At 43.7% G+C, this 20,775-nt stretch overlaps 1 protein-coding gene and 1 long non-coding RNA gene across 2 annotated transcripts in view; both read left to right on the top strand.

Annotated features, from left to right (window-relative positions):
• Positions 1–20,775, top strand: part of LOC118385715 (relaxin receptor 2-like) — a 297,386-nt gene that overhangs the window by 16,925 nt on the left and 259,686 nt on the right. The window lies entirely within an intron of this gene.
• On the top strand, positions 13,426–15,773 carry LOC127930667 (uncharacterized). The gene is made up of 4 exons (XR_008138666.1): positions 13,426–13,511; positions 13,547–13,811; positions 14,334–14,820; positions 14,856–15,773. It is a non-coding gene; the product is annotated as an uncharacterized LOC127930667 (long non-coding RNA).

The following is a 20,775-nucleotide window of genomic DNA, read 5'->3' as shown; positions in this document are numbered from 1 at the left end:
GTCTGAGACACCCTGAGAGGGTGGAAAGGAGGATCTGATGGTTCACGGTGTCGAAAGCAGCAGATAGATCTAAGAGGATGAGAACAGAGGAGAGAGAATCAGCTTTGGCAGTGCGGAGGTACTCTGTACCTCTAGCCTGACTAGTTTAGGGTCAAGAAGATCGTTCTGAGAGAGATAATGAGAGAGTTGATCAGAGACGCTCAAGTGTTTTGGAAATAAAAGAAAGAAGGCATACAGGTCTATAGTTTGACTTCAGATGAGCCGAGTGTTGGTTTCTTGAGGAGGAGAGCGACTCTGGCCATTTTGAAGTCTGAGGGGATGCAGCCAGTGTCAGGGATGAGTTAATGAGGGAAGTAAGGAATGGGAGGTCTCCAGATATGATCTGGAGAAGGGAGGAGGGGATGGGGTCGAGCGATCAGGTTGTTGGGTGGCCAGACCTCACTAGTCGCAGGATGTTATCTGGAGAGAGAGGGGAGGAAGAGAGATCAAGGCGTAGGGTAGTTCTGTGTGAGTGAGAGTTTTTCCCATTGACTTTTATAAATAGTGCATGATAAATTCAGGGAAGCAATGTTATTGAGAGCAGTAGCAACACTTTTGCAGTTCTTCGTGATATCTTTAAAAAACAATCTGCAGTAGCAAGGATTATCTACACATACTGAGCAGTTAATTTTATAGACAGTGGCGTGCTACATGGTAGACCAATCCGAACTCACCTGTCGGCATGTCCATCCCACTCATTATCTCAGCCAATCATGGCTAGCAGGAAGGTTGCTGACTTTTTCTGTGGCTAAACCAACTAGGCTCATAATTTATCCATTTTATTCGTATTTACAGATCGAATACAAGTTTGTTATTAAGGCACATGTACCAGAAAGAATTTCTGCTAAAAAAACTCATAAAAATAAATACATTCACATTCAAATTCCTCTCCTGTGAAGTAGTGATCTGCGACATACTGTACGCCAAGTTTCCTGAAACTAGTCACACTGGGCAGGAGGTTAGGAAGTGCAACTCAGTTTCCACCTCATTTTGTGAATAATGTGCACATAGCCTGTCTTCTCTTGAGAGCCAGGTCTGCCTACGGCGGCCTCTCTCAATAGCAAGGCTATGCTCACTGAGTCTGTACGTAGTCAAATCTGGTAAAAAGCCCATTTGACATTTGCCCAGTGTTTTTGCAGAGGAAATGCACATCTGCTGTTACATTCCTATTTTAGCAGACACTCTTATCTAGAGCGACTTAAAGTAATGCTTGCATTCATTTTAATACTTTTTTTGTATTGGTCCGCTGTGGGAATCAAACCCACAACCCTGGTGTCATTCTGAGCTAAACATGATAACGCAAAGGACTTTCCCAAAGTTGCTGTTGACGCATATCCCATTGTGGGTTGGGGTGATCAGTCCTTGGTTCCCAACATTGGGGAAGATGCCAGAGCTTTAGTATATAGCCAACTGGAAATTGTTGTCTGTATTTCTCGTATATTCTTTTAGTTCATTGGAGAATCCAGAGGGATTCTGGGAGTCTTTAATAGCTGATTATCTTTGTCTTTCTTTCTCTCTCTCTCTCTCTCTCTCTCTCTCTCTCTCTCTCTCTCTCTCTCTCTCTCTCTCTCTCTCTCTCTCTCTCTCTCTCTCTCTCTCTCTCTCTCTCTCTCTCTCTCTCTCTCTCTCTCTCTCTCTCTCTCTCTCTCTCTTACTGTCTCTCTCTCTCTCTTACTGTCTCTCTCTCTCTCTCTCTCTCTCTCTTTCTCTCTCTCTCTCTTACTGTCTCTCTCTCTCTCTCTCTCTCTTACTCTCTCTCTCTCTCTCTCTCTCTCTCTCTCTCTCTCTCTCTCTCTCTCTCTCTCTCTCTCTCTCTCTCTCTCTCTCTCTCTCTCTCTCTCTCTCTCTCTCTCTCTCTCTCTCTCTCTCTCTCTCTCTTACTCTCTCTCTTCTCTCTCTCTCTCTCTCTCTCTCTCTCTTACTCTCTCTCTTACTCTCTCTCTTACTCTCTCTCTCTCTTCTCTCTCTCTTACTCTCTCTCTATCTTCTCTCTCTCTCTCTCTCTCTCTCTCTCTCTCTCTCTCTCTCTCTCTCTCTCTCTTATGCTCTCTGTCTCTTACTCTACCAAGGTCGCAGCTCTCTTATTCCCTTCTCTCTGTCTTATCTCTCTGTTACACCCACCCAAGCATGTATGCACGTACACACACACACTCCCCGCCCCCTCTCTCTCAGGAAGAGGTTTAGCTGGGTTTACATGCTTTGACGTGTATCTGTGTGCGTATGTGTGATCTTGTATATGTGTGATCTTGTATATGTGTGATCTTGTATATGTGTGATCTTGTATCTGTGTGCGTATGTGTGATCTTGTATATGTGTGATCTTGTATCTGTGTGCGTATGTGTGATCTTGTATCTGTGTGCGTATGTGTGATCTTGTATATGTGTGCGTATGTGTGATCTTGTATATGTGTGATCTTGTATCTGTGTGCGTATGTGTGATCTTGTATATGTGTGATCTTGTATCTGTGTGCGTATGTGTGATCTTGTATCTGTGTGCGTATGTGTGATCTTGTATCTGTGTGCGTATGTGTGATCTTGTATATGTGTGATCTTGTATCTGTGTGCGTATGTGTGATCTTGTATATGTGTGATCTTGTATCTGTGTGCGTATGTGTGATCTTGTATATGTGTGATCTTGTATCTGTGTGCGTATGTGTGATCTTGTATATGTGTGATCTTGTATCTGTGTGCGTATGTGTGATCTTGTATATGTGTGATCTTGTATCTGTGTGCGTATGTGTGATCTTGTATCTGTGTGATCTTGCGTATGTGTGATCTTGTATCTGTGTGCGTATGTGTGATCTTGTATATGTGTGCGTATGTGTGATCTTGTATATGTGTGATCTTGTATCTGTGTGCGTATGTGTGATCTTGTATATGTGTGATCTTGTATCTGTGTGCGTATGTGTGATCTTGTATCTGTGTGCGTATGTGTGATCTTGTATATGTGTGATCTTGTATCTGTGTGCGTATGTGTGATCTTGTATATGTGTGATCTTGTATCTGTGTGCGTATGTGTGATCTTGTATATGTGTGATCTTGTATCTGTGTGCGTATGTGTGATCTTGTATATGTGTGATCTTGTATCTGTGTGCGTATGTGTGATCTTGTATATGTGTGATCTTGTATCTGTGTGCGTATGTGTGATCTTATATATGTGTGATCTTGTATATGTGTGATCTTGTATATGTGTGATCTTGTATATGTGTGATCTTGTATCTGTGTGATCTTGTATATGTGTGATCTTGTATCTGTGTGATCTTGTATATATGTGATCTTGTATATGTGTGATCTTGTTTATTTTAAGGATCTGGCTTTTGAACCTCATGTGGCCTTATTTTCCACATTGTCAATCACCAACTCAATAGACCTGTTCTAAGTATCCATAAGACGCTACGAGATGTGCAACCATTTTTTTTAGGTAGGGTTCTTTACTGCTGCGATGGTTGTGAGGAACAGTCCTGTTCTTTCCCTCTCCACGATCTTTTCCTTTATGCCATGAACTGTTATTGTGTTCCTGACATTTTACGGGATACTACAGCCTACCAGGGGTGGGCGAATCCAGTCCTCGGGGGTCTGATTGGTGTCACACTTTCCCCCCAAACCCTAGCAAACACACCTGATATAAACTAATGTCATTCTAAAGTGAAGATCATGATTAGTTGATAATTGGAGTCAGGTGTGTTATTTGGGGCAAAAGTGTGACACCAATCAGGCCTCTCATTGGACTAGACTTACCCACCCCTTGCACTCTAGTGGTTGCAGTAAAATTACGCTAAACAACAACAACAGAATTTTGTGTATTTGTGCCAAACATCAGTTTAAGTGGTTGATGATTATGTTGTCGAAGGTTGAGCACCTTTTTAAACTGTCAGTTCTGTAGTCTTTGTAAAGAGCACGTGACATTAAAGCGCTTCACTGTTAAGAGGTTACTGTTCATTTCACAGTAACTTAATGGTTGCGAGTGGCCTGGAAGTTGCTGTGAATTTTGCATTACCTAACGAGCTGTCAGTAAGAAATTGTCAAATTCACTGTAACTAAAGAGTCAGTAACTGTTAGTAACTTACTGTACTTTCACTGAACTTTACTGATTACAAAAATAAACATTAGTTGACAACTACTAAGCATTCTTTGTGGTGTGCACACTTGGACTCAGTCCTCAGCTGCCTTCAACATCTTGGTTGACAGCAAACTGACCTTCCTGTTATACCATCAGGTCAGTGATCGTGACAGAGATCAGCCACAATAAGTTTGTGCAAACTTTACAGTGAGTGCTTGCAGCAAGCTGAAGGTAAGTTATTGAAAAATAAACATTAACTTCCTGGTGACCAATTGCCATTAAGTTATTGGTAAATACACAGTAAGCTCATAACATTGCAGCTCTTGATTGTCACAAGCTCTTACAAATGAGGTGTTCAGCCTTGATCAACATAACGATAAAACCACTTAAACTGGTAGAACACTTCCACTAACGGTTGGCACAAATATAATATTTTAGACCATGCCTCCAAATATGCTAATGAGTCCCCACCAGCACATTAACCCACCTACATTTCAAAGATGATTGTACCTTATATTGAACATATTGACTCTAAAATTTTGCGCACATGTACCCTTAAAGGTACTGAGCAGTACCATGTATGTACTTAGTGTGTGTGTCATAAGCGGATCTGAAGTGTATAACTACAGAACCTGTCATTGGTTCTACTTTCAACCAGAGGGTTCTTCATGAGAGAGGTTTTACATACAGAACCCAATTGGGTCCCCCTACAGGGACAAAAAATAAACTGTGTTCCTTGGGAGAGGGTTCCATTTTTTTCGAAGGGTTCTACATGACACCCAAAAATTCCACCACAGGGACAAATGACAGAATGTCTATTGGTTCTAATCTTTTATCTATCTCTTTCATACCCACAGAACTGGTGACGTACCAGGAAAGTCAGGTTGCTGGCAACCAAGAGGTTGTGAGTTGAAATCCCAATTGAGGTTCCCTCCCAAGTAATCACAATACAGCAGCAATAATAGCCCCATACAGCAATAATAGCCCCATATAGCAATAATAGTCCCATATAGCAATAATAGTCCCATATAGCAATAATAGTCCCATACAGCAATAATAGCCCCATACAGCAATAATAGCCCCATACAGCAATAATAGCCCCATACAGCAATAATAGCCCCATACAGCGTACTGTCCCATACAGCAATAATAGCCCCATACAGCAATAATAGCCCCATACAGCAATAATAGTCCCATACAGCAATAATAGCCCCATACAGCAATAATAGCCCCATACAGCGTACTGTCCCATACAGCAATAATAGCCCCATACAGCAATAATAGCCCCATACAGCAATAATAGCCCCATACAGCAATAATAGTCCCATACAGCAATAATAGTCCCATACAGCAATAATAGTCCCATACAGCAATAATAGTCCCATACAGCAATAATAGTCCCATACAGCAATAATAGCCCCATACAGCAATAATAGTCCCATACAGCAATAATAGCCCCATACAGCAATAATAGTCCCATACAGCAATAATAGCTCCATACAGCAATAATAGTCCCATACAGCAATAATAGCCCCATACAGCAATAATAGCCCCATACAGCAATAATAGCCCATACAGCATACAGCAATAATAGTCCCATACAGCAATAATAGCCCCATACAGCAATAACAGCAATAATCCCATACAGCAATAATAGCCCCATACAGCAATAATAGCCCCATACAGCAATAATAGTCCCATACAGCGTACTGTCCCATACAGCAATAATAGCCCCATACAGCAATAATAGTCCCATACAGCAATAATAGTCCCATACAGCAATAATAGCCCCATACAGCAATAATAGCCCCATACAGCAATAATAGCCCCATACAGCAATAATAGTCCCATACAGCAATAATAGCCCCATACAGCAATAATAGTCCCATACAGCAATAATAGCCCCATACAGCAATAATAGTCCCATACAGCAATAATAGTCCCATACAGCAATAATAGTCCCATACAGCAATAATAGTCCCATACAGCAATAATAGCCCCATACAGCAATAATAGCCCCATACAGCAATAATAGTCCCATACAGCAATAATAGTCCCATACAGCAATAATAGTCCCATACAGCAATAATAGCCCCATACAGCAATAATAGCCCCATACAGCAATAATAGCCCCATACAGCAATAATAGCCCCATACAGCAATAATAGCCCCATACAGCAATAATAGCCCCATACAGCAATAATAGTCCCATACAGCAATAATAGCCCCATACAGCAATAATAGCAATAATCCCATACAGCAATAATAGCCCCATACAGCAATAATAGTCCCATACAGCAATAATAGCCCCATACAGCAATAGCGTATTGTCCCATACAGCAATAATAGTCCCATACAGCAATAATAGCCCCATACAGCAATAATAGTCCCATACAGCAATAATAGCCCCATACAGCAATAATAGCCCCCCATAGCCCAGCAGCAATAATGTCCCATACAGCAATAATAGTCCCATACCCATACAGCAATAATAGTCCCATACAGCAATAATAGCCCCATACAGCAATAATAGTCCCATACAGCAATAATAGTCCCATACAGCAATAATAGCCCCATACAGCAATAATAGTCCCATACAGCAATAATAGCCCCATACAGCAATAATAGCCCCATACAGCAATAATAGTCCCATACAGCAATAATAGCCCCATACAGCAATAATAATATAATAGTCCCATACAGCAATAATAGTCCCATACAGCAATAATAGCCCCATACAGCAATAATAGCCCCATACAGCAATAATAGCCCCATACAGCAATAATAGCCCATACAGCAATAATAGCCCCATACAGCAATAATAGTCCCATACAGCAATAATAGTCCCATACAGCAATAATAGTCCCATACAGCAATAATAGTCCCATACAGCAATAATAGCCCCATACAGCAATAATAGTCCCATACAGCAATAATAGCCCCATACAGCAATAATAGCCCCATACAGCAATAATAGCCCCATACAGCAATAATAGTCCCATACAGCAATAATAGCCCCATACAGCAATAATAGCCCCATACAGCAATAATAGCCCCATACAGCAATAATGGCCCCATACAGCAATAATAGCCCCATACAGCAATAATAGCCCCATACAGCAATAATAGCCCCATACAGCAATAATAGCCCCATACAGCAATAATAGTCCCATACAGCAATAATAGCCCCATACAGCAATAATAGTCCCATACAGCAATAATAGCCCCATACAGCAATAATAGTCCCATACAGCAATAATAGTCCCATACAGCAATAATAGCCCCATACAGCAATAATAGCCCCATACAGCAATAATAGCCCCATACAGCAATAATAGTCCCATACAGCAATAATAGTCCCATACAGCGTACTGTCCCATACAGCAATAATAGCCCCATACAGCAATAATAGCCCCATACAGCAATAATAGTCCCATACAGCAATAATAGTCCCATACAGCAATAATAGCCCCATACAGCAATAATAGCCCCATACAGCAATAATAGCCCCATACAGCAATAATAGCCCCATACAGCAATAATAGTCCCATACAGCAATAATAGCCCCATACAGCAATAATAGTCCCATACAGCAATAATAGCCCCATACAGCAATAATAGCCCCATACAGCAATAATAGCCCCATACAGCCCATACAGCAATAATAGCCCCAGCAATAATAGTCCCATACAGCAATAATAGTCCCATACAGCGTCCCATACAGCAATAATAGCCCCATACAGCAATAATAGCCCCATACAGCAATAATAGCCCCATACAGCAATAATAGTCCCATACAGCAATAATAGTCCCATACAGCAATAATAGTCCCATACAGCAATAATAGCCCCATACAGCAATAATAGCCCCATACAGCAATAATAGCCCCATACAGCAATAATAGTCCCATACAGCAATAATAGTCCCATACAGCAATAATAGTCCCATACAGCAATAATAGTCCCATACAGCAATAATAGCCCCATACAGCAATAATAGTCCCATACAGCAATAATAGCCCCATACAGCAATAATAGCCCCATCCCATACAGCAATTGTCCCATACAGCAATAATAGTCCCATACAGCAATAATAGTCCCATACAGCAATAATAGTCCCATACAGCAATAATAGTCCCATACAGCAATAATAGTCCCATACAGCAATAATAGCCCCATACAGCAATAATAGTCCCATACAGCCCATACAGCAATAATAGTCCCATACAGCAATAATAGCCCCATACAGCAATAATAGTCCCATACAGCAGTCCCATACAGCAATAATGTCCCATACAGCAATAATAGTCCCATACAGCAATAATAGTCCCATACAGCAATAATAGTCCCATACAGCAATAATAGCCCATACAGCAATAATAGCCCCATACAGCAATAATAGTCCCATACAGCAATAATCCCATACAGCAATAATAGCCCCATACAGCAATAATAGCCCCATACAGCAATAATAGCCCCATACAGCAATAATAGCCCCATACAGCAATAATAGTCCCATACAGCAATAATAGCCCCATACAGCAATAATAGCCCCATACAGCAATAATAGCCCCATACAGCAATAATAGTCCCATACAGCAATAATAGCCCCATACAGCAATAATAGCCCCATACAGCAATAATAGCCCCATACAGCAATAATAGTCCCATACAGCAATAATAGCCCCATACAGCAATAATAGCCCCATACACAGCAATAATACAGCCCCATACAGCAATAATAGCCCCATACAGCAATAATAGCCCCATACAGCAATAATAGCCCCATACAGCAATAATAGCCCCATACAGCAATAATAGCCCCATACAGCAATAATAGTCCCATACAGCATACAGCCCCATACAGCAATAATAGCCCCATACAGCAATAATAGCCCCATACAGCAATAATAGCCCCATACAGCAATAATAGCCCCATACAGCAATAATAGCCCCATACAGCAATAATAGCCCCATACAGCAATAATAGTCCCATACAGCAATAATAGCCCCATACAGCAATAATAGCCCCATACAGCAATAATAGCCCCATACAGCAATAATAGCCCCATACAGCAATAATAGCCCCATACAGCAATAATAGTCCCATACAGCAATAATAGCCCCATACAGCAATAATAGCCCCATACAGCAATAATAGCCCCATACAGCAATAATAGCCCCATACAGCAATAATAGCCCCATACAGCAATAATAGCCCCATACAGCAATAATAGCCCCATACAGCAATAATAGCCCCATACAGCAATAATAGCCCCATACAGCAATAATAGTCCCATACAGCAATAATAGTCCCATACAGCAATAATAGCCCCATACAGCAATAATAGCCCCATACAGCAATAATAGCCCCATACAGCAATAATAGTCCCATACAGCAATAATAGCCCCATACAGCAATAATAGCCCCATACAGCAATAATAGCCCCATACAGCAATAATAGCCCCATACAGCAATAATAGCTTAATCCATCTTGAAAAATTCAGGAATGTTTTGCTTATATACTGTATTTTCACTGAAAATGTTTAACAGTGTAATGACGAACCCTCTGTTTCTGTCAGTGTAGCGAAGGCATGGTATCAAGAACAAGATAAAACTAGACAAAACAAGCCACCAACAATTCCCCACTTGACAGCTTCTTGTCATTGTTCTATCTGACTGTCCAGAAACATATCAACGCACAGCTTCCAGATCCATTGATGCGTGTGCTTCATTTCGGTGACGTTGTCAGCCAACAAATGGGGTTATTCAAAGAACCAATATAAAAAGGTGCTCTACGCACCTAAAAAGGGTTCCTCCTACAGTGACAAAATGAAGAACCTTTTTTTGGTACCAATTTGGACCTTTTTTGGTACTAAATATAACTTTAGAACCTTTTATGGTACTAAATATAACTATAGAACCTTTTGTTGGTACTAAATATAACTTTAGAACCTTTTTTGGTACTAAATATAACTATAGAACCTTTTTTGGTACTAAATATAACTTTAGAACCTTTTTTGGTACTAAATATAACTTTAGAACCTTTTTTGGTACTAAGTATAACTTTAGAACCTTTTTTGGTACTAAATATAACTATAGAACCTTTTTTTGGTACTAAATATAACTTTAGAACCTTTTTTTGGTACTAAATATAACTATAGAACCTTTTTTGGTACTAAATATAACTTTAGAACCTTTTTTTGGTACTAAATATAACTTTAGAACCTTTTTTTGGTACTAAGTATAACTTTAGAACCTTTTTTGGTACTAAATATAACTATAGAACCTTTTTTTGGTACTAAATATAACTTTAGAACCTTTTTTGGTACTAAATATAACTATAGAACCTTTTTGTGGTACTAAATATAACTTTAGAACCTTTTTATGGTACTAAATATAACTATAGAACCTTTTTTTGGTACTAAATATAACTATAGAACCTTTTTTGGTACTAAATATAACTATAGAACCTTTTTTTGGTACCAACTATAACCTTTTTGTGAAAGTGTACAGTTGGGGGCAGTCAAGTAAACCTAATAATTGTAATGCAAATAAAACATTGTTATTGCAATATAAACACAGTTGGCTCAAAGTAGATATAACTGCACCACCAGAGGCATATTTCAGAAATGTGTTTCATTACATTGGGTTATATTGTTACATGATTGCTAAGAAACTTGGCGTCACCCTGGGTTTCTCACATTAACGATGCACTTTCATAGCTACAGCAGAGGCATTTTGAAAAAGGGACATTTTGATACCCAGAACTGAAAATTGTTCAATTTGAGTGAGCCATCCCTGGAGGATAATGAAATAAGACATTGAAGGGAACACCTACGGACTAAACTGGCTTCTTACTGTCTTTGTTCCAAATGACCCATAGTGCACTAGGGCTCTAGTAGTGCACTATATAGGGGAATATGGTTCCATTTTGGGATGACGATAACCAAGTCATTAATATTTATCAATTAACGTATGTTGGTTTTGCTCTGCTTGTCTGTCTGCCTGCCTGCCTGCCTGCCTGCCTGCCTGCCTGCCTGTCTGTCTGTCTGTCTGTCTGTCTGTCTGTCTGTCTGTCTGTCTGTCTGTCTGTCTGTCTGTCTGTCTGTCTGTCTGTCTGTCTGTCTGTCTGCCTGCCTGCCTGCCTGCCTGCCTGCCTGCCTGCCTGTCTGTCTGTCTGTCTGTCTGTCTGTCTGTCTGTCTGTCTGTCTGTCTGTCTGTCTGTCTGTCTGTCTGTGCTTTATAAGGGGTATACAACCCTGGCAACATTTGAGGAATTTGTTTGAGTATGATCCCCCACTTTCTCTCTTTCTCCCTCTCAATTTATTTTGTCTTGATCTCTATTTCTGTCCTCCCTCTCTTCTTCTCCCTCTCCCTCTCTTCTCCTCCCTCTACCTCTCCCTCTTCTCCCCCCTCTACCTCTCTTCTCCTCCCTCTCTTCTCCACCCTCTCCCTCTCTTCTCCTCCCTCTCCCTCTTCTCCTCCTTCTACCTCTCTTCTCCTCCTGCTCTTCTCCACCCTCTCCCTCTCCCTCTCTTCTCCTCCTGCTCTTCTCCACCCTCTCCCTCTCTTCTCCTCCCTCTCCCTCTTCTCCACCCTCTCCCTCTCCCTCTTCTCCCCCCTCTACCTCTCTTCTCCTCCCTCTCTTCTCCACCCTCTACCTCTCTTCTCCACCCTCTCCCTCTCTTCTCCTCCCTCTCCCTCTTCTCCTCCCTCTACCTCTCTTCTCCTCCTGTTCTTCTCCACACTTTCCCTCTCTTCTCCTCCCTCTCCATCTTCTCCTCCCTCTCCCTCTTCTCCTCCTGATCTTCTCCACCCTCTCCCTCTCTTCTCCTCCCTCTCCCTCTTCTCCTCCCTCTCCCTCTTCTCCTCCCTCTCCCTCTTCTCCTCCCTCTACCTCTCTTCTCCTCCTGCTCTTCTCCACCCTCTCCCTCTCTTCTCCTCCCTCTCCCTCTTCTCCTCCCTCTCCCTCTTCTCCTCCCTCTCCCTCTTCTCCTCCCTCTACCTCTCTTCTCCTCCTGCTCTTCTCCACCCTCTCCCTCTCTTCTCCTCCCTCTTCTCCTCCCTCTCCCTCTCTTCTCCTCCCTCTTCTCCTCCCTCTACCTCTCTTCTCCTCCTGCTCTTCTCCACCCTCTCCCTCTCTTCTCCTCCCCTCCCTCCCTCCCTCTTCTCCTCCCTCTACCTCTCTTCTCCTGCTCTTCTCCACCCTCTCCCTCTCTTCTCCTCCCTCTCCCTCTTCTCCTCCCTCTACCTCTCTTCTCCTGCTCTTCTCCACCCTCTCCCTCTCTTCTCCTCCCTCTCCCTCTTCTCCTCCCTCTACCTCTCTTCTCCTGCTCTTCTCCACCCTCTCCCTCTCTTCTCCTCCCTCTCACTCTCTCCCATCCTCTCCTTTCAGAAGGTGAACTGATAGTAATTTACTGATGACCGAGTGGGAGGAGAAGACTGTGGAAGGACACACACAGATTAGAGGTGTCCTTGTTCAGTTGTTCTTGTTCAGTTGTCCTTGTTCAGTTGTTCTTGTTCATTCTGATAAATGATTCTGCTGCTTGGGATGAACAAGATACAAGCTAGTAAGAAGGAATTAGAGGATGAAGGAGATAGAGGGAGAACTGATAATGTAAAAATGACTTAATAACATATATTTACATAGGTTAAAGGGATGGAGAGATGAGGAGAGAAGGAGAGAGGTTAAAGAGATGAAGAGATGGAGAGGAGGAGAGAGGTGAATGGGATGGGGACATGATGAAAGAAAGATGAGGTGAGAAGGAGAGGGGTTAACCTCTCTGGGATATGTGGGATGCTAGCGTCTACGCTCTACTGATAATATGCATATCTTATCGTCTGGGGATGAGTAGCAGGCAGTTGAATTTGGGCATGCATTTCATCCGGACGTGAAAATACTGCCCCCTGTCACCAAGATGTTAAAGGGATGAAGAGATGAGGAGAGAGGTTAATGGGATAGAGAGATGGAAAGATGAGGAGAGAAAGAGAGAGGTTAATAGGATAGAGAGATGGTCCTTCTGTAGCTCAGTTGGTAGAGCATGGCGCTTGTAACGCCAGGGTAGTGGGTTCGATCCCCGGGACCACCCATACGTAGAATGTATGCACACATGACTGTAAGTCGCTTTGGATAAAAGCGTCTGCTAAATGGCATATATTAGATGAGGAGAGAAAGAGAGAGGTTAAAGGGATAGAGAGATGGAGAGAAGGAGAGAGGTTAATGGGATAGAGAGATGGAGAGAAGGAGAGAGGTTAATGGGATAGAGAGATGGAGAGAAGGAGAGAGGTTAATGGGATGGAGAGATGGAAAGATGAGGAGAGAAGAGAGAGGTTAATGGGATAGAGAGATGGAGAGAAGGAGAGAGGTTAATGGGATGGAGAGATGGAAAGATGAGGAGAGAAAGAGAGAGGTTAATGGGATAGAGAGATGGAGAGAAGGAGAGAGGTTAATGGGATGGAGAGATGGAGAGAAGGAGAGAGGTTAATGGGATAGAGAGATGGAGAGAAGGAGAGAGGTTAATGGGATAGAGAGATGGAAAGATGAGGAGAGAAAGAGAGAGGTTAATGGGATAGAGAGATGGAGAGAAGGAGAGAGGTTAATGGGATAGAGAGATGGAAAGATGAGGAGAGAAAGAGAGAGGTTAATGGGATAGAGAGATGGAGAGAAGGAGAGAGGTTAATGGGATAGAGAGATGGAGAGAAGGAGAGAGGTTAATGGGATGGAGAGAAGGAGAGAGGGTTAATGGGATGGAGAGAAGGAGAGAGGTTAATGGGATAGAGAGATGGAGAGAGAGAGGTTAATGGGATAGAGAGATGAGGAGAGAAAGAGAGAGGTTAAAGGGGTGGAGAGATGGAGACCAGGAGAGAGGTTAATGGGATTGAGAGATGGAAAGACGAGGAGAGAAACAGAGAGGTTAATGGGATAGAGAGATGGGGAGAAGGAGAGAGGTTAATGGGATAGAGAGATGGAAAGATGAGGAGAGAAAGAGAGAGTTTAATGGGATAGAGAGATGGAGAGAAGGAGAGAGGTTAATGGGATAGAGAGAGGGAGAGAAGGAGAGAGGTTAATGGGATAGAGAGATGGAAAGAAGGAGAGAGGTTAATGGGATGGAGAGATGGAGAGAGGTTAATGGGATGGAGAGAAGGAGAGAGGTTAATGGGATAGAGAGATGGAGAGAAGGAGAGAGGTTAATGGGATAGAGAGATGGAAAGATGAGGAGAGAAAGAGAGAGGTTAATGGGATAGAGAGATGGAGAGAAGGAGAGAGGTTAATGGGATAGAGAGATGGAGAGAAGGAGAGAGGTTAATGGGATAGAGAGATGGAAAGATGAGGAGAGAAAGAGAGAGTTTAATGGGATAGAGAGATGGAGAGAAGGAGAGAGGTTAATGGGATAGAGAGAGGGAGAGAAGGAGAGAGGTTAATGGGATAGAGAGATGGAAAGAAGGAGAGAGGTTAATGGGATGGAGAGATGGAGAGAGGTTAATGGGATGGAGAGAAGGAAAGAGGTTAATGGGATGGAGAGAAGGGAAAATGAGGAGAGAAAGAGAGAGGTTCATGGGATGGAGAGAAGGAGAGAAGGAGAGAAGGAGAGAGGATAATGGGATGGAGAGATGGGAAAATGAGGAGAGAAAGAGAGAGGTTAATGGGATAGAGAGATGGGAAAATGAGGAGAGAAAGAGAGAGGTTAATGGGATGGAGAGAAGGAGAGAAGGAGAGAGGTTAATGGGATGGAGAGATGGAGAGAAGGAGAGAGGTTAATGGGATGGAGAGATGGGAAAATGAGGAGAGAAAGAGAGAGGTTAATGGGATGGAGAGAAGGAGAGAGGTTAAAGAGATGAAGAGAAGGAGAGAGGTTAATGGGATGGAGAGATGAAGAGAAGGAGAGAGGTTAATGGGATGGAGAGATGGAGAGAAGGAGAGAGGTTAATGGGATGGAGAGATGGAGAGAAGGAGAGAGGTTAAAGAGATGAAGAGAAGGAGAGAGGTTAATGGGATGGAGAGATGAAGAGAAGGAGAGAGGTTAAAAGATGGCGACATTAGGAAAGAAGTAGAGACGGAGACAAGAGGAAAGAAGGAGAGACGGAGACAAGAGGAAAGGAGGAGAGACGGAGACAAGAGGAAAGAAGGAGAGACGGAGACAAGAGGAAAGAAGGAGAGACGGAGACAAGAGGAAAGAAGGAGAGACGGAGACAAGAGGAAAGAAGGAGAGACGGAGACAAGAGGAAAGAAGGAGAGACGGAGACAAGAGGAAAGAAGGAGAGACGGAGACAAGAGGAAAGGAGGAGAGACGGAGACAAGAGGAAAGGAGGAGAGACGGAGACAAGAGGAAAGGAGGAGAGACGGAGACAAGAGGAAAGAAGGAGAGACGGAGACAAGAGGAAAGAAGTAGAGACGGAGACAAGAGGAAAGGAGGAGAGACGGAGACAAGAGGAAAAGAGGAGAGACGGAGACAAGAGGAAAGGAGGAGAGACGGAGACAAGAGGAAAGGAGGAGAGACGGAGACAAGAGGAAAGGAGGAGAGACGGAGACAAGAGGAAAGAAGGAGAGACGGAGACAAGAGGAAAGAAGTAGAGACGGAGACAAGAGGAAAGGAGGAGAGACGGAGACAAGAGGAAAGGAGGAGAGATGGAGACAAGAGGAAAGGAGGAGAGACGGAGACAAGAGGAAAGGAGGAGAGACGGAGACAAGAGGAAAGAAGGAGAGACGGAGACAAGAGGAAAGGGAGGAGAGACGGAGACAAGAGGAAAGGAGGAGAGACGGAGACAAGAGGAAAGGAGGAGAGACGGAGACAAGAGGAAAGGCGGAGAGACGGAGACAAGAGGAAAGGAGGAGAGACGGAGACAAGAGGAAATGGGACAAGAGGAGAGACGGAGACAAGAGGAAAGGAGGAGAGACGGAGACAAGAGGAAAGGAGGAGAGACGGAGACAAGAGGAAAGGAGGAGAGACGGAGACAAGAGGCAAGGGGAGGAGAGACGGAGACAAGAGGAAAGGAGTAGAGATGGGAGACAAGAGGAAAGAAGTAGAGAGGAGACAAGAGGAAAGGAGGAGAGACGGAGACAAGAGGAAAGAAGGAGAGACGGAGACAGAGAGGAAAGGAGGAGAGACGGAGACAAGAGGAAAGGAGGAGAGACGGAGACAAGAGGAAAGGAGGAGAGACGGAGACAAGAGGAAAGGAGGAGAGACGGAGACAAGAGGAAAGGAGAGAGAGACGGAGACAAGAGGAAAGGAGGAGAGACGGAGACAAGAGGAAAGGAGAGGAAAGAGAGAGGAGACAAGAGGAAAGAGGAGAGACGGAGACAAGAGGAAAGGAGGAGAGACGGAGACAAGAGGAAAAGAGGACGGAGACAAGAGGAAAGAGGAGACGGAGACAAGAGGAAAGGAGGAGAGACGGAGACAAGAGGAAAGAAGGAGAGACGGAGACAAGAGGAAAGAAGGAGAGACGGAGACAAGAGGAAAGAAGGAGAGACGGAGACAAGAGGAAAGGAAAGAGAGGAGACAAGAGGAAAGGAGGAGAGACGGAGACAAGAGGAAAGAAGGAGAGAGGAGACAAGAGGAAAGAAGGAGAGACGGAGACAAGAGGAAAGGAGGAGAGACGGAGACAAGAGGAAAGAAGGAGAGATGGAGACAAGAGGAAAGGAGGAGAGACGGAGACAAGAGGAAAGAAGGAGAGACGGAGACAAGAGCAAAGAAGGAGAGACGGAGACAAGAGGAAAGAAGTAGAGACGGAGACAAGAGGAAAGGAGGAGAGACGGAGACAAGAGGAAAGAAGGAGAGACGGAGACAAGAGGAAAGGAGGAGAGACGGAGACAAGAGGAAAGGAGGAGAGACGGAGACAAGAGGAAAGAAGGAGAGACGGAGACAAGAGGAAAGAAGGAGAGACGGAGACAAGAGGAAAGGAGGAGAGACGGAGACAAGAGGAAAGAAGTAGAGACGGAGACAAGAGGAAAGGAGGAGAGACGGAGACAAGAGGAAAGGAGGAGAGACGGAGACAAGAGGAAAGAAGGAGAGACGGAGACAAGAGGAAAGAAGGAGAGACGGAGACAAGAGGAAAGGAGGAGAGACGGAGACAAGAGTAAAGAAGGAGAGACTGAGACAAGAGGACAAGAGGAAAGGAGGAGAGACGGAGACAAGAGGAAAGAAGGAGAGACGGAGACAAGAGGAAAGAAGGAGAGACGGAGACAAGAGGAAAGGAGGAGAGACGGAGACAAGAGGAAAGGAGGAGAGACGGAGACAAGAGGAAAGAAGGAGAGACGGAGACAAGAGGAAAGGAGGAGAGACGGAGACAAGAGGAAAGAAGGAGAGACGGAGACAAGAGGAAAGGAGGAGAGACGGAGACAAGAGGAAAGAAGGAGAGACGGAGACAAGAGGAAAGAAGGAGAGACGGAGACAAGAGGAAAGGAGGAGAGACGGAGACAAGAGGAAAGAAGGAGAGATGGAGACAAGAGGAAAGGAGGAGAGACGGAGACAAGAGGAAAGGAGGAGAGACGGAGACAAGAGGAAAGAAGGAGAGACGGAGACAAGAGGAAAGGAGGAGAGACGGAGACAAGAGGAAAGGAGGAGAGACGGAGACAAGAGGAAAGAAGGAGAGACGGAGACAAGAGGAAAGGAGGAGAGACGGAGAGGAAAGGAGGAGAGACGGAGACAAGAGGAAAGGAGGAGAGACGGAGACAAGAGGAAAGAAGGAGAGACGGAGACAAGAGGAAAGAAGGAGAGACGGAGACAAGAGGAAAGAAGGAGAGACGGAGACAAGAGGAAAGGAGGAGAGACGGAGACAAGAGGAAAGGAGGAGAGACGGAGACAAGAGGAAAGGAGGAGAGACGGAGACAAGAGGAAAGGAGGAGAGACGGAGACAAGAGGAAAGGAGGAGAGACGGAGACAAGAGGAAAGAAGGAGAGACGGAGACAAGAGGAAAGGAGGAGAGACGGAGACAAGAGGAAAGGAGGAGAGACGGAGACAAGAGGAAAGAAGGACAGACGGAGACAAGAGGAAAGGAGGAGAGACGGAGAGGAAAGGAGGAGAGACGGAGACAAGAGGAAAGGAGGAGAGACGGAGACAAGAGGAAAGAAGGAGAGACGGAGACAAGAGGAAAGAAGGAGAGACGGAGACAAGAGGAAAGAAGGAGAGACGGAGACAAGAGGAAAGGAGGAGAGACGGAGACAAGAGGAAAGGAGGAGAGACGGAGACAAGAGGAAAGAAGGAGAGACGGAGACAAGAGGAAAGGAGGAGAGACGGAGACAAGAGGAAAGAAGGAGAGACGGAGACAAGAGGAAAGAAGGAGAGACGGAGACAAGAGGAAAGAAGGAGAGTCGGAGACAAGAGGAAAGGAGGAGAGACGGAGACAAGAGGAAAGGAGGAGAGACGGAGACAAGAGGAAAGGAGGAGAGACGGAGACAAGAGGAAAGGAGGAGAGACGGAGACAAGAGGAAAGAAGGAGAGACGGAGACAAGAGGAAAGAAGGAGAGACGGAGACAAGAGGAAAGGAGGAGAGACGGAGACAAGAGGAAAGAAGGAGAGACGGAGACAAGAGGAAAGAAGGAGAGACGGAGACAAGAGGAAAGAAGGAGAGACGGAGACAAGAGGAAAGAAGGAGAGACGGAGACAAGAGGAAAGAAGGAGAGACGGAGACAAGAGGAAAGAAGGAGAGACGGAGACAAGAGGAAAGAAGGAGAGACGGAGACAAGAGGAAAGGAGGAGAGACGGAGACAAGAGGAAAGAAGGAGAGACGGAGACAAGAGGAAAGAAGGAGAGACGGAGACAAGAGGAAAGAAGGAGAGACGGAGACAAGAGGAAAGAAGGAGAGAGATAAAAGGGATGTCAAGATGGAGAGAGGAGAGATATAAAAGCTATGGAGAGATGAGGAGAGAAGAAGAGAAGTGAAAGGGATGGATAGATGAGGAGAGAAGAAGAGGGTAGTACGTACCTTTTTTCCTGCAGTCAACCGACCAAATCGCCCTCTAGTGGCCTCATGGGTGGAATGTTTTCCCACCCATGTCTAAAATCCGGTATTTCTTTGTCAAACGTTATTGTTGCAGTTCAGTCTTCTGTGATGTATATACAGTTGAAGTCGGAAGTTTACATACATGTTAGCCAAATACATTTAAACTCAGTTTTTCACAATTCCCTTCATTTAATTTAAAAAGGTCAGACTTTATTTTAAGAATCTGAAATGTCAGAATAATAGTAGAGAGAATTATTTATTTCAGCTTTTATTTCTTTCATCACATTCCCAGTGGTTCAGAAGTTTACATACACTCAATTAGTATTTGGTAGCATTGCCTTTAAATGGTTTAACTTCTTGACGCACCCATCCCATTAGCGCCCATCCCGTTAGCGACAAATTCAAATTAAATTACTAAAAATATTTAATTTTCATTAAATCACAAGTAGCAAAACACAGTTTAGGCTTGTTGTTAATCCACCTGTCGTGTCAGATTTCAAAAAATATTTTCGGGCGAAAGCATACCAAGCGTTTATGTAAGGGCATCTCTCTCAGCAGACAAAACATTACAAACAGCTAGCAGCAAAGTAGATTGGTCACGAAAGTCAGAAAAGCAATAAAAATGAATCGCTTACCTTTGATGATCTTCGGATGTTTGCACTCACGAGACTCCCAGTTACACAATAAATGTTCCTTTTGTTCCGTAAAGATTATTTTTATATCCAAAATATCTCAATATATTTGGTTGGAGGTTGGTTATGTTCAGAAATTCACAGGCTCGAGCGGTCACGATGGGGCAGACGAAAATTCCAAATAGTATACATGTAGAAACATGTGAAAAGTTTTTTATAATCAATCCTCAGGTTGTTTTTACAATATATAATCGATAACATTTCAACCGGACTGTAGCTTCTTCAATAGGAGAGATAGAGAAAATGTCTGCTCCACTCTGTTGGTGCATGCAAAACGCTGCTGGCACCCAGCCATCCAATGATGTGATCTTTCTCGCTCAATTTTCAGAGTAAAAAAAGCCTGAAACTATGTCTAAAGACTGTTCACACCATGTGGAAGCCATAGGGAAAGGAATCTGGTTGATATCCCTTTACATGGAGGGAAGGCATGCAATGGAACAGAGCTTTCAGGAAAAACAGCACTTCCTGGTGGATTTTCCACAGGTTTTCGCCCACAATATCAGTTCTGTTATACTCACAGACAATATTTTGACAATATTTATATTTTGACAGTTTTGGAAACTTTAGAGCGTTTTCTATCCTAATCTGACAATTATATGCATATTCTAGATTAGGGCCTGAGAAATAGGCAGTTTCATTTGGGTACGTTTTTCACCCAAACATCAAAATACTGCCCCCACACTCAACAAGTTAACTTGGGTCAAACGTTTCGGGAAGCCTTACACAATAAGTTGGGTGAATTTTGGCCCATTCCCCCAGACAAAGCTGGTGTAGCTGAGTCAGGTTTGTAGGCCTCCTTGCTCGCACACACTTTTTCAGTTCTGCCCATACATTTTCAATGGGATTGAGGTCAGGGCATTGTGATGGCCACGCCAATACCTTGACTTTGTTGTCCTTAAGCCTTTGGAAGTATGCTTGGGATCATTGTCCATTTGGAAGACCCATTTGCGACCAAAGCTTTAACTTCCTGACTGATGTATTTAGATGCTGCATCAATATATCCACATCATTTTCAATTCCTCGTGATACAATCGACTTTGTG

Source organism: Oncorhynchus keta, chromosome 6 (assembly GCF_023373465.1).
Source record: "Oncorhynchus keta strain PuntledgeMale-10-30-2019 chromosome 6, Oket_V2, whole genome shotgun sequence".
Lineage (NCBI taxonomy): Eukaryota > Metazoa > Chordata > Actinopteri > Salmoniformes > Salmonidae > Oncorhynchus > Oncorhynchus keta.
Note: the sequence above shows the minus strand (reverse complement) of the source record. Positions and strands in the feature narration are given on the sequence as shown.